We start from the raw sequence: 11,737 nt of genomic DNA, 5'->3' as shown, positions 1-11,737 counted from the left end.
CACCATTTAGGGATGGTCATAATCATCCCATTATTCTCCAGAAGGGTACAAATCTAATAAACCTTAAGCCTTATAGATATTCAACTTCACAAAAGGATGTCATTGAAAAATTAGTTGGTGATCTCTTACATTCAGGGGTTATTTAAGAAAGTTCCTCTCCTTTGTCAGCCCCTATTGTTTAGTTAAAAAGAAAGATGGCACTTAAAGGATGTACATTGATTATAAGGAGCTAAATAAGAAGACAATTAAGAACCAATACTCCATTCTACTAGTGGAAGATTTATTCAATAAATTAATCATAGCAAAATGGTTTACAAAGCTGGATTTGCATATGGGATATTATTAAATCAGGATGGTACTAGAAGATGTGCATAAAACTGCCTTTAAGACTCATAGTGGGCATTATGAGTGGTTAGTTATGCCTTTTGGCTTAACTAATGCCCCGGCAACATTTCAAGGGATCATGAACAGTATCTTCCGATCATTTTTTACAAAGGTTTGTTCTTGTGTTTTTTGATGATATATTGGTTTATAGTGCTAATCTTGTTGATCATGTGCAGCATTTAAAGCAAGTCTTCCCTATTCTAAGAGAAAACTATTATTGTGTCAAAAAGAGTAATTTTTATTTTGCCACCACTAAGGTGAAATACTTGGGGCATTTAGTTAGTAATGGTAAGGTTAGAACTAATCCTAAGAGAATACAAGCAGTGGCTGATTAGCCTGACCCTAAAATATTAAACAATTAGAGAATTTTTGGGGCTGGCCGATTATTATAGACATTTCATTAAGGGGTATGGGGTTTTAACTAAACCTTTAACTCTTTTCCTTAAGAAGATTGGTTTTGTATGGTCACAAACAACCCTGGATGCATTTAATAATCTTAAAAAAGCATTGATTTTTGCAACCTGTACTCACACTTCCAGATTTTTCAAAGCAATTTGTAGTTAAGGCAAATGCTTGTGGAGTAGGAATTAGAGCTATTTTAATGCAAGAAAGGCAACCTATTGCTTATTTTAGTAAAGGATTGGCTGAGAGATATCAAGGGCTATCAATTTATAAAAAGGGAGTTGATGGTAGTAGTGTTGGCCGTACTTCATTGGTACCAATATTTTGAAAGACAAAAATTTGTCATTCGATGAAACCAAAAAAGCTTGAAGTACTTGCTTGGATAGAAGTTAAAAGCATCCTTTTAGATGTTTTGGATTACCAAGTTAGTTGAATTTGACTATGAAAATCAGTATAAGAAGGGGTAAGAAGATTTTGCAGCTGATGCTTTATCTAGATTACCTAAATAGCAATTATTACATATTATTGTGGACACTTCCTCCCTTGAAATGCTTTTGAAAATCAAGGAAAGTTGCCAAAATGATGCTGTAACTATAGAAATCCAACAAAGGGTTCAAGTAAATAAGGGATTTTGGAGTCATTTCTCTTAAGATGGTGATTTATTGAGAGAAAAGGGAAGTTGGTAGTTGGTTATAATCTTATTCTAAAATAATAAATCCTTGAATGGTTGCATTCTAGTCCTCAAGGAGGTCATTTAGGCATTCAAGCTGCTTACCAATGGATAAAGGCATTGTTTTGGTAAAAAAAGCTTATCAATGATGTTTTCATATTTCATCAAGTAATGTGATACTTGTGCATGATGTAAATATGAAGCTATTTTATCCTTGGGGCTGTTACAACCTTTACCTATACCTAGTCAAATTTAGGAAAGTATTACCATGGACTTTATTAAGGCACTTCCTAAATCCAATGCTAAGGACACAATTTGGGTTTTAATGATAAGATGAGTAAGTATGCACATTTTATTCCTTTGACTCATCCTTATTCAACATCTTCTTTAGCATAAATTTTTATGGATTATGTGTATAAATTACATAACGCTCCTACTGAAATTATATTTGACCATGATCTAATTTTTATGAGTGGATTTTGGAAAAATTTTTTATAGATTTTAGGTATGCAACAACATCTTTCTACTATCTATCATCCTCAAACGGATGGCTAATTTGAAGTTCTTAATAGGTGTTTAGAAACCTATGTAAGGTGTATGTGTTAGGAGCAACCCAAAGAATGGAGTAAATGGTTGTCACAAGCTAAATGGTTGTATAACACTACCTTTCATATAGTAACAGTAACTAAGGTCACTTCATTTGAACTTTTATATGGTTAGACTCCTCCTCTACATTGTCCTTATTTACCTCACAATTCTATTCTAGATATGTTAGACAAGTCCTTCACAGTAAAGGAAGAGATGATAAGGGTTTTAAAGCATTATTTGCATCGTGTCACCAATATGATGAAGCAATAGGCTAATACTCATAGATCTAATTGTGAATTCCAATGGGTTTTTCTCAAGTTACAACCCTATAGACAACTATCTATTGCTGCTAAGAGCTTTTAAAAATTAGCACCATGATTTTTTGGGCTTACAAGGTATTGGAAAGAATAGGGGCTCTTGCTTACAAACTTGACTTACCAGTTGAATCTAGAGTTCATCCTACCTTCCATGTGTCTTTATTGAAGTTGTGTCTAGATTTTAAGGTAAAGCTAAGACACCCTCTACTTGATTGGCCAGAAATTCTAGCCTCAAGTAAACCTGAACAGATTTTATAGAAAAGAGTGGGGCGTAGGAAGAGATGAATTATTGCTAAAATTCTAGTTAAATGGCAACAATTTCTAGATGAAAAAGCGTCTTGGATGCCTTTGTACTAATTTCAGCAAAAGTTTCCTAACTTTGTTATCACTGATCCTTAAGGGCAAGGATCTCTTTTAGGGGGTATTATTATGTTTTTATAATTTTGACATTTATTAGTTAGTTATAACCATTGATTACTAGCTGTTGGGGGTATTAAAGATCATAGAAATACTTTTATGTTCAATTGTATTAGTTGTTATTGATCAATAGAGTTTCGGTATTATTCAGAAAGTCCTCATCTCTCTTTTCTCTTCTCCTCTTCAACCTCTCATCTTTCTTCTTCTCTCAACCTCTCCCTGTTCTTCTCTCCTTCTGTCCCCTCCTATCATCTATTCTATTCTACTATTACAAACATCTAACATAATGAAGTTGCCTTAACAAGCCAATTGATTTAGGCAATTCCTACAAGCCATTAAAAAATTACAATGATAGCACTCTTGCAATTTATGATCTTCCAATTAATTAAAATGAAAAATTTTAAAAAAAAGCAAGAAAAGTTGACAGCATTTGATGCAAGGTCAACAATGAATAGGGAATCCCAAGAAGAAATTTTTAATGAATGTAAAAATAGGAAAGACTTTAGCTAGAAAAACTAATACTTAATAGTAAAAATAGGGGAAAACATGAAAGCCACTCACTGGTACCAAACTTTGGTTCATTAAACAAACCTAGCATAACTACAATTGGAATAATGACCTCCACTTCTACAATATAAAAAAATTTAAGCCATTCACTTGTTGCTAAATATAGATAAAAGACAACGTTCTTGAATAAACTTAATCCTAAATAGGTACTGTTAATAGTTTAAAGAGTCAGACTAATAGATCTCCTTAATTGGCATCTCTTTCTTGCTTTTTTTCTAAAGAAATATGAAGTTGTGAAACAAAAATTTTGAAAAATTGTTTCTAAGGAATAACAACTCACCAGTCATCCATATTTAATATGCTTCTGTTTGGTTTCTTCACCCTTCTTTTATTTCCCTCTACACCGTGGCATCCTAGCTTAGAGTCATATCACTGATGGTTCCTCTTTAAAATTAATCAAGTTGACTCTACATCATTACATCATCACAAAATGAAGAAGCCTCTCATCCCATCCTCTTTCACCAACTACTTATAAACAAAGCTCTTCGAAGAAACCTCTTATGCCATCCTTCTTTCCTCTAAAGAAAAAGGAGAGATGTTGAAGTTTGAAATTGAAAAGGGAGAAATTGGGAGCCATCAGAGCCAAACAAAAAGAAAGGACTAAGGGTGCGACTGTGTCCTCACTTGAATGAAGAAGCTGATAATAAAGAAGCCCTATGAGCATCAGAGTTCTTGGACTATAAAGCTGCAACGATTTGCCGCCCCCCGTTCCTCTGAGACTCGATGCTCTTCTAGTACTAAAAATTAGGAGTAAACTATAACTTCAAAACTCAACCTTCTCAATTATTCATCCATGAAGATGATCAAGACTAAGAAGAAGAAGAAGAAGAGAAACGGAGAATGAGCAAAGGAAAGGTAAAAAGAAAAGGTTAAAAGGAGAAGGGAGCATAAGGGAGAAGTATCGAGATATCATTTTCATTCTGTTACTTCAAAGTAACTTACATTTGTTAGCCTTTGCTATCTGCATCTCCTTTCCTTGGCCCTCTTGAATAATGACATGGAAATAGAAAAGGGGCTAGGGTTTTTTATTGGTTGATATGCATTGAGATATGTATTTTACTTGGGGAGATGGCTTCATCAATGGCTAACATTGTCTATTTTTTTAACAAAGAAATTAAAAACAAATATATTTTATTTTTTTAAGTGGTTGCATAGAGCCTAATAAGGAGCTGGTACTCTTCACTAGTCATATTTTCTTAAAATGGCTTCATGAATAGTACTTTTTATGGGAGAAAGGGTCCCACCTCAATGGCTTGACTCACATGCTATCTAAATTATATTGATTGGCTTGAGTTATCAACTTGGGATCCTAATAAATTGAGAACTTATATTATTTTATTAAAGGGTTTATTTTTAGTCAAGATAATCATAGTAGACCTTTAAACTTAGATCTTACCTTTTCCACTATAGTTAACTTTACCTAACTATAGCTATTCTTTTTACCATGGTAAGATGACTGGGATGATTAATTTCTAATTGCCATGGTAATTAGTGATGTTATGGTTAAGTATTATGGTAATTTAGGCAATTTTACAAAACAAGTAGAGTTAAAGGTGAGAAAGAGGAAACAAGGAGAAAGAGAGATGTAGAAAAAGGGGAGAAGGCCTAAGTGGGGGTACAAAAATTGGGTAAAAGTCATACTAATGAGGCTATTAGGATTTATAATTTGGTAATAGGTAGCCTCACTAAGTTGGGTTAACAAGAACCTAATTGGAAGAATGGTGACAATAAGCGCGAAAGGGGACACATAAAAAGGGATTAGAATATACTTAGGTGGAGACATTGCAATGAAGTAACTACCGTCAAACATAAGAGAGGGACTTTCACGATGACCTAAAGGTTTCACCAAAAAAGCCCCCTGACCCCTCACTCATTTTTTAAAATCTCAATATGTAAAAGGATGGATTGGATAATAATGATCTTTGGTTTGAGACCTAAGATGAAGTGAGAGTGCGATAGACAACTCAAATACCTAGGTTCATCAATCATCACTACAATTTTTTGTTTTCTCTAATCCTCTTGCTCCTTTTTTGTCCTTATGAATTCTCTATCCTAGAATTATTGAGGTACTACCTCAAAAAACTTTGTAGGTAGACTATGAGATGTGATTATAGGTTGAGATATTAACTTTATGGTTCTGGTTAAACCTAGGGTGAGTGAAAGGAAAATTGACAAAATTATGTCAAAGTTAGGCTATAATAGATGGATTAGAGTTGAATCTACTAGGTACATGGGAGCATTTGGTTATTGTGGAATCATGAGGTCTTCTCTATTCATTATGACTCATCTTCTACTCAATTAATTCAAATAGATGTCTTTAATATCAAAAATCAAGTTGTGTTTTAGGTGACCTGTGTGTATGCTAAAATGTGTATTAATCATCATAAAGTTCTCTAGGATGATCTGCGTAATATTAATAAAAGAACTAATGATGCATGGTTAGTCTTTAGAGAATTTAATGCATACCTTTCTATTAAGGATAAGATAGTGAGCTCTCAACCAAATTTTACTTCTATGAAGCTCTTTGCATATTGTATTCATAATTCATAATTAGAAGCTATCCAATGTATGGGAGAAAAATCCACGTGGGAATACAATTGTCTTAAAGAAAGGATCGACTGGTTCCTTATCAATTATCAGTGGTCTAATGACCTACTAAACACCCTTGTGCATCATCTTCCCAAATTGAGTCAAATTATAAACCTATTCTAATGAGTACTTTTTGGAATCATCTTTGTCTTAGGAATGCCCCTCTTTTTGAGTGTCAAGAAATATGGTTATTAGAAGAGGATTTCCTAAAGGTTATTAAAAATGCTTGGAGTATAATAATTTAAACTAAGAAAATTAAGAAATTTAAATAGGAAGCTAATGATTGGAGTAGGAACAAGGTGGGTTATCTCAAAAGAGAAGGGTTGGTGGACAAAAGTAAATCTATATCAGATTTCATGGATAAAAATGGAGATTGAAATATTAATAAATTAAGGCTTTGGTTCGATGCAAACACTATTTCCTTTTTGACTCATGCTCACCCACCTAGTAAGGAGAGATGAGAAGATAAATACTTTTGGAAACCATGTACTAACGGATTTTTTTTTTGTTAAGTCTACTTATGCTTTTATTAATCAAGTATTAGAAGGGACACAAACAGTAGTTGGAAAATCATTTGGAGGTGAGGTAGCTAATTGAGGAGGAAATCAAGTCCTTTACGTGACTTTTTATTCATAAGGGGGTGCATACTTTAGAACTCAAATTGAAGAAAGGCCTCAAAGTAAATCAAAACTACCTTTATGGGTGCCAAACAATTGAAGACTCCATACACCTACTTGGAGGCTGTCAAAGGTTAAAGATAGATGGAGTGCTGTTGTCAATACTAACCAATGGCAAAAGTTTATAAACCTTTAAAGAGCTAATTAGGTAAAATGAAACTTAACTAATAAAGCTAAAAAAGGATATATTAAGAAGGTTAGTTAAGAAACACTATTTGGTTATGTTTGTTAGGATGTTTAAGTTTCTAGATGTAAAAAGGTGTTTGATGATGTAGATGATGAGAGTGATAAACATGTCTTATCAAGTTTATTCAAAGCATATAGTGATTGCAATTTAATTCATAGATCTCTCCTTTTATCTTTTGAGAAAGGTGTCACAATCTAAGGATGGTTTTGTGAGATTGGAAGTTGACAGGTCAATTTTACCTACTGGATAGTCTGGGTATGGGGAAGTCATTTGAAATGATCAACATGTTTAGGTAAAAGGTTTTAGTTGTAAATTATTGAGTGTCCCTCTTTCTATAGAAGAAATTATTGCTATAATCTATGGTTTAAGTCTATGTTGGGCAAGTGGTTACAAGTGTAATATCCTAAAAATTTAATCCCTGTTAATTAGATTAAATGAGAGTAATTAAGACTAGTGCGGTGTGTAGCCAGAGAGGAATAATAAGTGTTTTTGGCTATGGTTTCAACCATAGATTTGGGTTTGAAGTAAAATTAAGTCACTTGGACATCAAAAGAGGAGAAAAAATAATGAAGAAGGCCTTTATGCCATACGCTGCAGTGCGTGCATCATGCATTAAGGTGCCTAGATCCAAAAGAATGAGAAGAGCCTTCTCTATGCTACATATCATAGTACATGTTGTGTGTGCCATGACACATTGCTCAGATTTTGTTGTCATAAGGCTCATGTCAGTTTGAAAAATAGAGAAAGAGAAGGAAAGGAAAAAGAGAGCATAAGTTATACTCTATAAGGGCACAAAATTAAGAAGAGTTGGAAGGAATTAGATCTCTTAATCACTATAAGGTAAGTCTTCTCCATCCCTCTCTTACCTCTCTATACTATTTTAAAGTTAGGGTTTGTTAATGGGGATTGAATTTTAGTCCATATAAGTTATAGATCTAAATCCATTGATTTATATGGAGTCAATAGGAGTTGTTTGAAGTATTTAAATCTACGATTTATGGGTTTTCAAGTAGTTGTTGTTTGGAAGGCAGTTTATGGCTGAATTTCCATAATAAATTGGGTAGTTGAAAAGTTTGAAGGTCATTAATGATTAAATAAGAGCGTAATGAAGTTAGCTGGAATTGATAGAAGCTAATAAACCTAATTTTAAGCTTGAATGCTAAGAATGAGAATATTAGGTATTTATAGAATTAAGATTTAAAAGCTTGAAGTATGTAAATTGAAATAATTATGAGTTGGACTTGATTATAATTGTCGGTTAATTGTTCATCCACTAGTTTGAGCTTGAAGAGCAAACTGGGAAGCAATTTATTAAGGTAAACCGTTGACTTCTTAAAGTTTAAGGTAATTGGGAGAAATCCATTTTGTATTTTTTGTTAATTGAATTATATTTTAAAAATGGATTCATGATATGAATTTTTAAAATTGTGGTCGTAAATGTATGCCAAAAATCAAGTGAGGTTTTTGTTAACCATACTTTAGCTATAAATGTAAAGTTGAATTTGAAATATTTGCATACTACAATTTTTATTGAAATAAGAAATTGACAAGTTGATTTCTTTTTGTGTGTTTGTGATAGGTTTGAATGTAATGGTTGAGGAAAGTGAAAGATGTGTAACTATTATTGGAGATTGAGAGTAGAAGTTTATATGTTATGAGTGATAATGATTTTGATATTAATGCTTTAACTGATCAGATGATGGAAAATAATAAGCTTGTTATAATGAGTCATAAGCTTGTACATATGTGTGAGTGAGCATGATAAATTTCATGACTACTCTGGCCAAGAGTTCACTTATGGAAAAGAATAGATAAATCCATGTGGTATTCTATGAGCGCCTTTCGATAAACAAAAGCTAGCATCTCACTGTTTGTCAAGAGACTCAAACCTAGCTATCTCCACCTGTTTTTCGAGTAGATTATCTTAGGGTAATATAACACCACAAGGATTCAAGAATGGAGGAAGTTGTGGTCTGAGAGTGAGTGTAGTGATCTTTAATCGAGTCACTCCTCACAATTAGTAAGCTTAGGTAATCTATTCACATGAACAGAGCCCAAATTGATATTATATTCAATTGGAGGAATAAAGAGGATATAAAAAAAGAATCAATCATGCATTCCTATCTGACGTGTCACATGATTGATAAATTTGTGACAAGTTGTAAAGTTGATTGGACTATTATCACATGATTGTTATTATTTGTGACAATGTGTCTTATATTGCAAATTATGAAAAATTAGAGTAAGATATCTTGCAACCATGATGTGTGTCATGTGTGATCACATGCATATCAACATTCAACTCTTATAATATTAATTATTTGAACAAATTATAAAGGAATAAATATTAAAGATACTACTTAATATTTAAGAATAAAATAAGACAAGGGTATTTTTGTAATTACATAGATGAACTTATTTACATTTAAGGAATTTGGGACTTTGTAATAATTTATAGATTTCATGGGACTTTAGGATAATTAGAATTAATGTGTGGGACTTTAATTAATTCTCCTGTTTTTTTAAACCTTAATATGGAATTAGCTAGGCCTTTATTTTCCTTAACCTGCCAACTACCATAAAATCATCTTAACAAAGATAAAAACTTGATTAATAATAAAATAAATGATACAAGAAGCTTAACAATTTCAAACATCTTGATACAACAAGAACTCATATTTGATAGTATTTAAACTACTTAAACAACTGCTAAAAAATGAAATAAGTTAACTATTTCAACAACAAGAGTTCACGTTCCATGATTGATAATACTTGATTCCCTCTAACCTGCAATAAAACTAATAAAAAAATGAAGAAATAATGTACTACGACAATACAAGAAAGTTGAAAAATTACTTGACTTCAATTTTTCCATAATGCATCTACAATATATCAACAATTGCTTCCCATGCAATATTTTGCAAATCTAGAAATAAATAAAAACAAAGTTAGACTTGATATATCACAATAAATCTAGCATTATTCTTATGAAATTATAAATTAAAAGTATAATATTACCTCACTCTAGCTTTTGAACATCATCATCCCCTTCTTCTACAAGAACATAAAGTGAGTGTCTAAGCCAATCTTGAGCACAAAAAAGAGGTTGCACAATTTTAGGAGTCAAAGAGCTCCTAAATGCATCTAAAACCAATCCTCTAGTACTAGATGTAGACTCTAAAGCAGCTGTGGAGATTGGGATAGCCAAAACATCTCTTGCTAACTGAGAAAGTATAGGAAATTTATGATTATTCAGTTTCCACCAACTTAAAATATCAAAATCATCTTTATCAGCCTCAATTTCTTCATTTAGATATCTGTCCAACTTTTTTCTGCTAGTTTTTCCACCAAGATGTTGATTCCTGAATTCCTTCATCTCATATTCAAGCATTTCCTTACTTTCTTAGTAGGGTCATTATTATCAAAATCATTTTGTGTGTTATCCAATGGTTTCTTTTCCAGTTTGCTTTGAGGGAGAGACATCTTCTTTGTATTCATTATACAAAGAATTTAAACTTCTTTCAACTGCATCCCCAACTGTTTCCCAACTTCACTTGCATACATTTTACAAAGGGAAAATTGCACACAATCCAGTTTATATTAGGATCCAAAATAGCAGCAATATAGATAAGTTTCATCTTAAAGGATCTCCCCAATACTTATCATATTTCTCTTTCATTTTAGCAGCCATTAAGGCTAACTCCCAATCATCACTTTTCTTCAACTTATCCAAAAAATGATATATCATATAAATTTCACAAAAAAGACCATTTGATGTCACAAATAAAGAACCAGATATCCGCAAAGTCAGCTTAAATAAAAATGACCCAAAAGCATCATCATCCTCCTAACATTCACCCAATCTTTATCATCAAGCAGCCCCTCTCCATATTCAAGATCAATTCGATAGTCAGGATCTTTATCCTTAAACCTCTCAAAGGCTGCTTCAAATTTTTGAGCAATCTCCAACATCAAATAGGTAGATTTCCACATAGTAGAGATATCTAATCTTAACAATTGCTTGCTTTGAATCTTTTCATCTTCACAACTCTCTTTAAACTTTCTCATCCCAAAGGATGATTGCCTAACAAAGCAAATAGCCTCTCTAACTTTTTTCACAGAACTTTCTATTTCTTTCAACCTATTAGCAGCAATTAAATTGATTATTTGAGCAACACATCTCATATGCAAGAACTTACATTTCATAATTGAACAGTCCCAATTCATAATTTTTTCTTTCAAATACAAAGTAGTAACATCATTTGAACGTACATTGTCCTCTGTAATAGTAAACACCCTATCAATGTCCCATTCAAGAAATCATTTTCTCAATTTCTATTCCAATATCCCTCCTCTTATGACTAGAGATTGGAATAAAATCTAAAACCCTCTTATTCAATGTCCAAGTATCATCAATAAAATGGGCAATAATGCACATGTAATTAATTCCTTGAATGGAGGTCCAAGTGTCTATGGAGAGCAAACCTTTTTTTTTTTTATTACCCAAATACTCTCTTAACCTAATTTTTTCATCAATATAAATTTGAAAACAATCACAAGCCACAGTCCATCTTGATGGAATCTTGAACATAGGTTGAGCAACAGACATAAATTTACTAAACCCAAACCCCTCAACAAATTTGAAAGGTAACTCATCACTTATTATCATGCATGCCAAGGCTTTCCTAATAGCATCTTGATCAAATTTCCAATCATCAAAACCCATTGGATCACAAAAAATATCTTTTTCATAATAACTTCCCCTACCTTCAATTTCACCCTCATCATTGACAAATTTGGTGAATTTTTCTTTTTCCTCTTTGAACTAAAGTCTGAATCTCACTTGATGTGGGAGGTTGATTGCTATGAGTAGCACCTTCAGTTGTTTGATTACCACCTATAGTTTCGCCTTGAGAAGACATCTAATTAAATCAACGTG

Source organism: Prosopis cineraria, unplaced genomic scaffold (assembly GCF_029017545.1).
Source record: "Prosopis cineraria cultivar Desert tree isolate PC_DT_omini unplaced genomic scaffold, ASM2901754v1 PC1, whole genome shotgun sequence".
Classification (NCBI taxonomy): domain Eukaryota; kingdom Viridiplantae; phylum Streptophyta; class Magnoliopsida; order Fabales; family Fabaceae; genus Prosopis; species Prosopis cineraria.
This window is presented reverse-complemented; position numbering follows the sequence as displayed.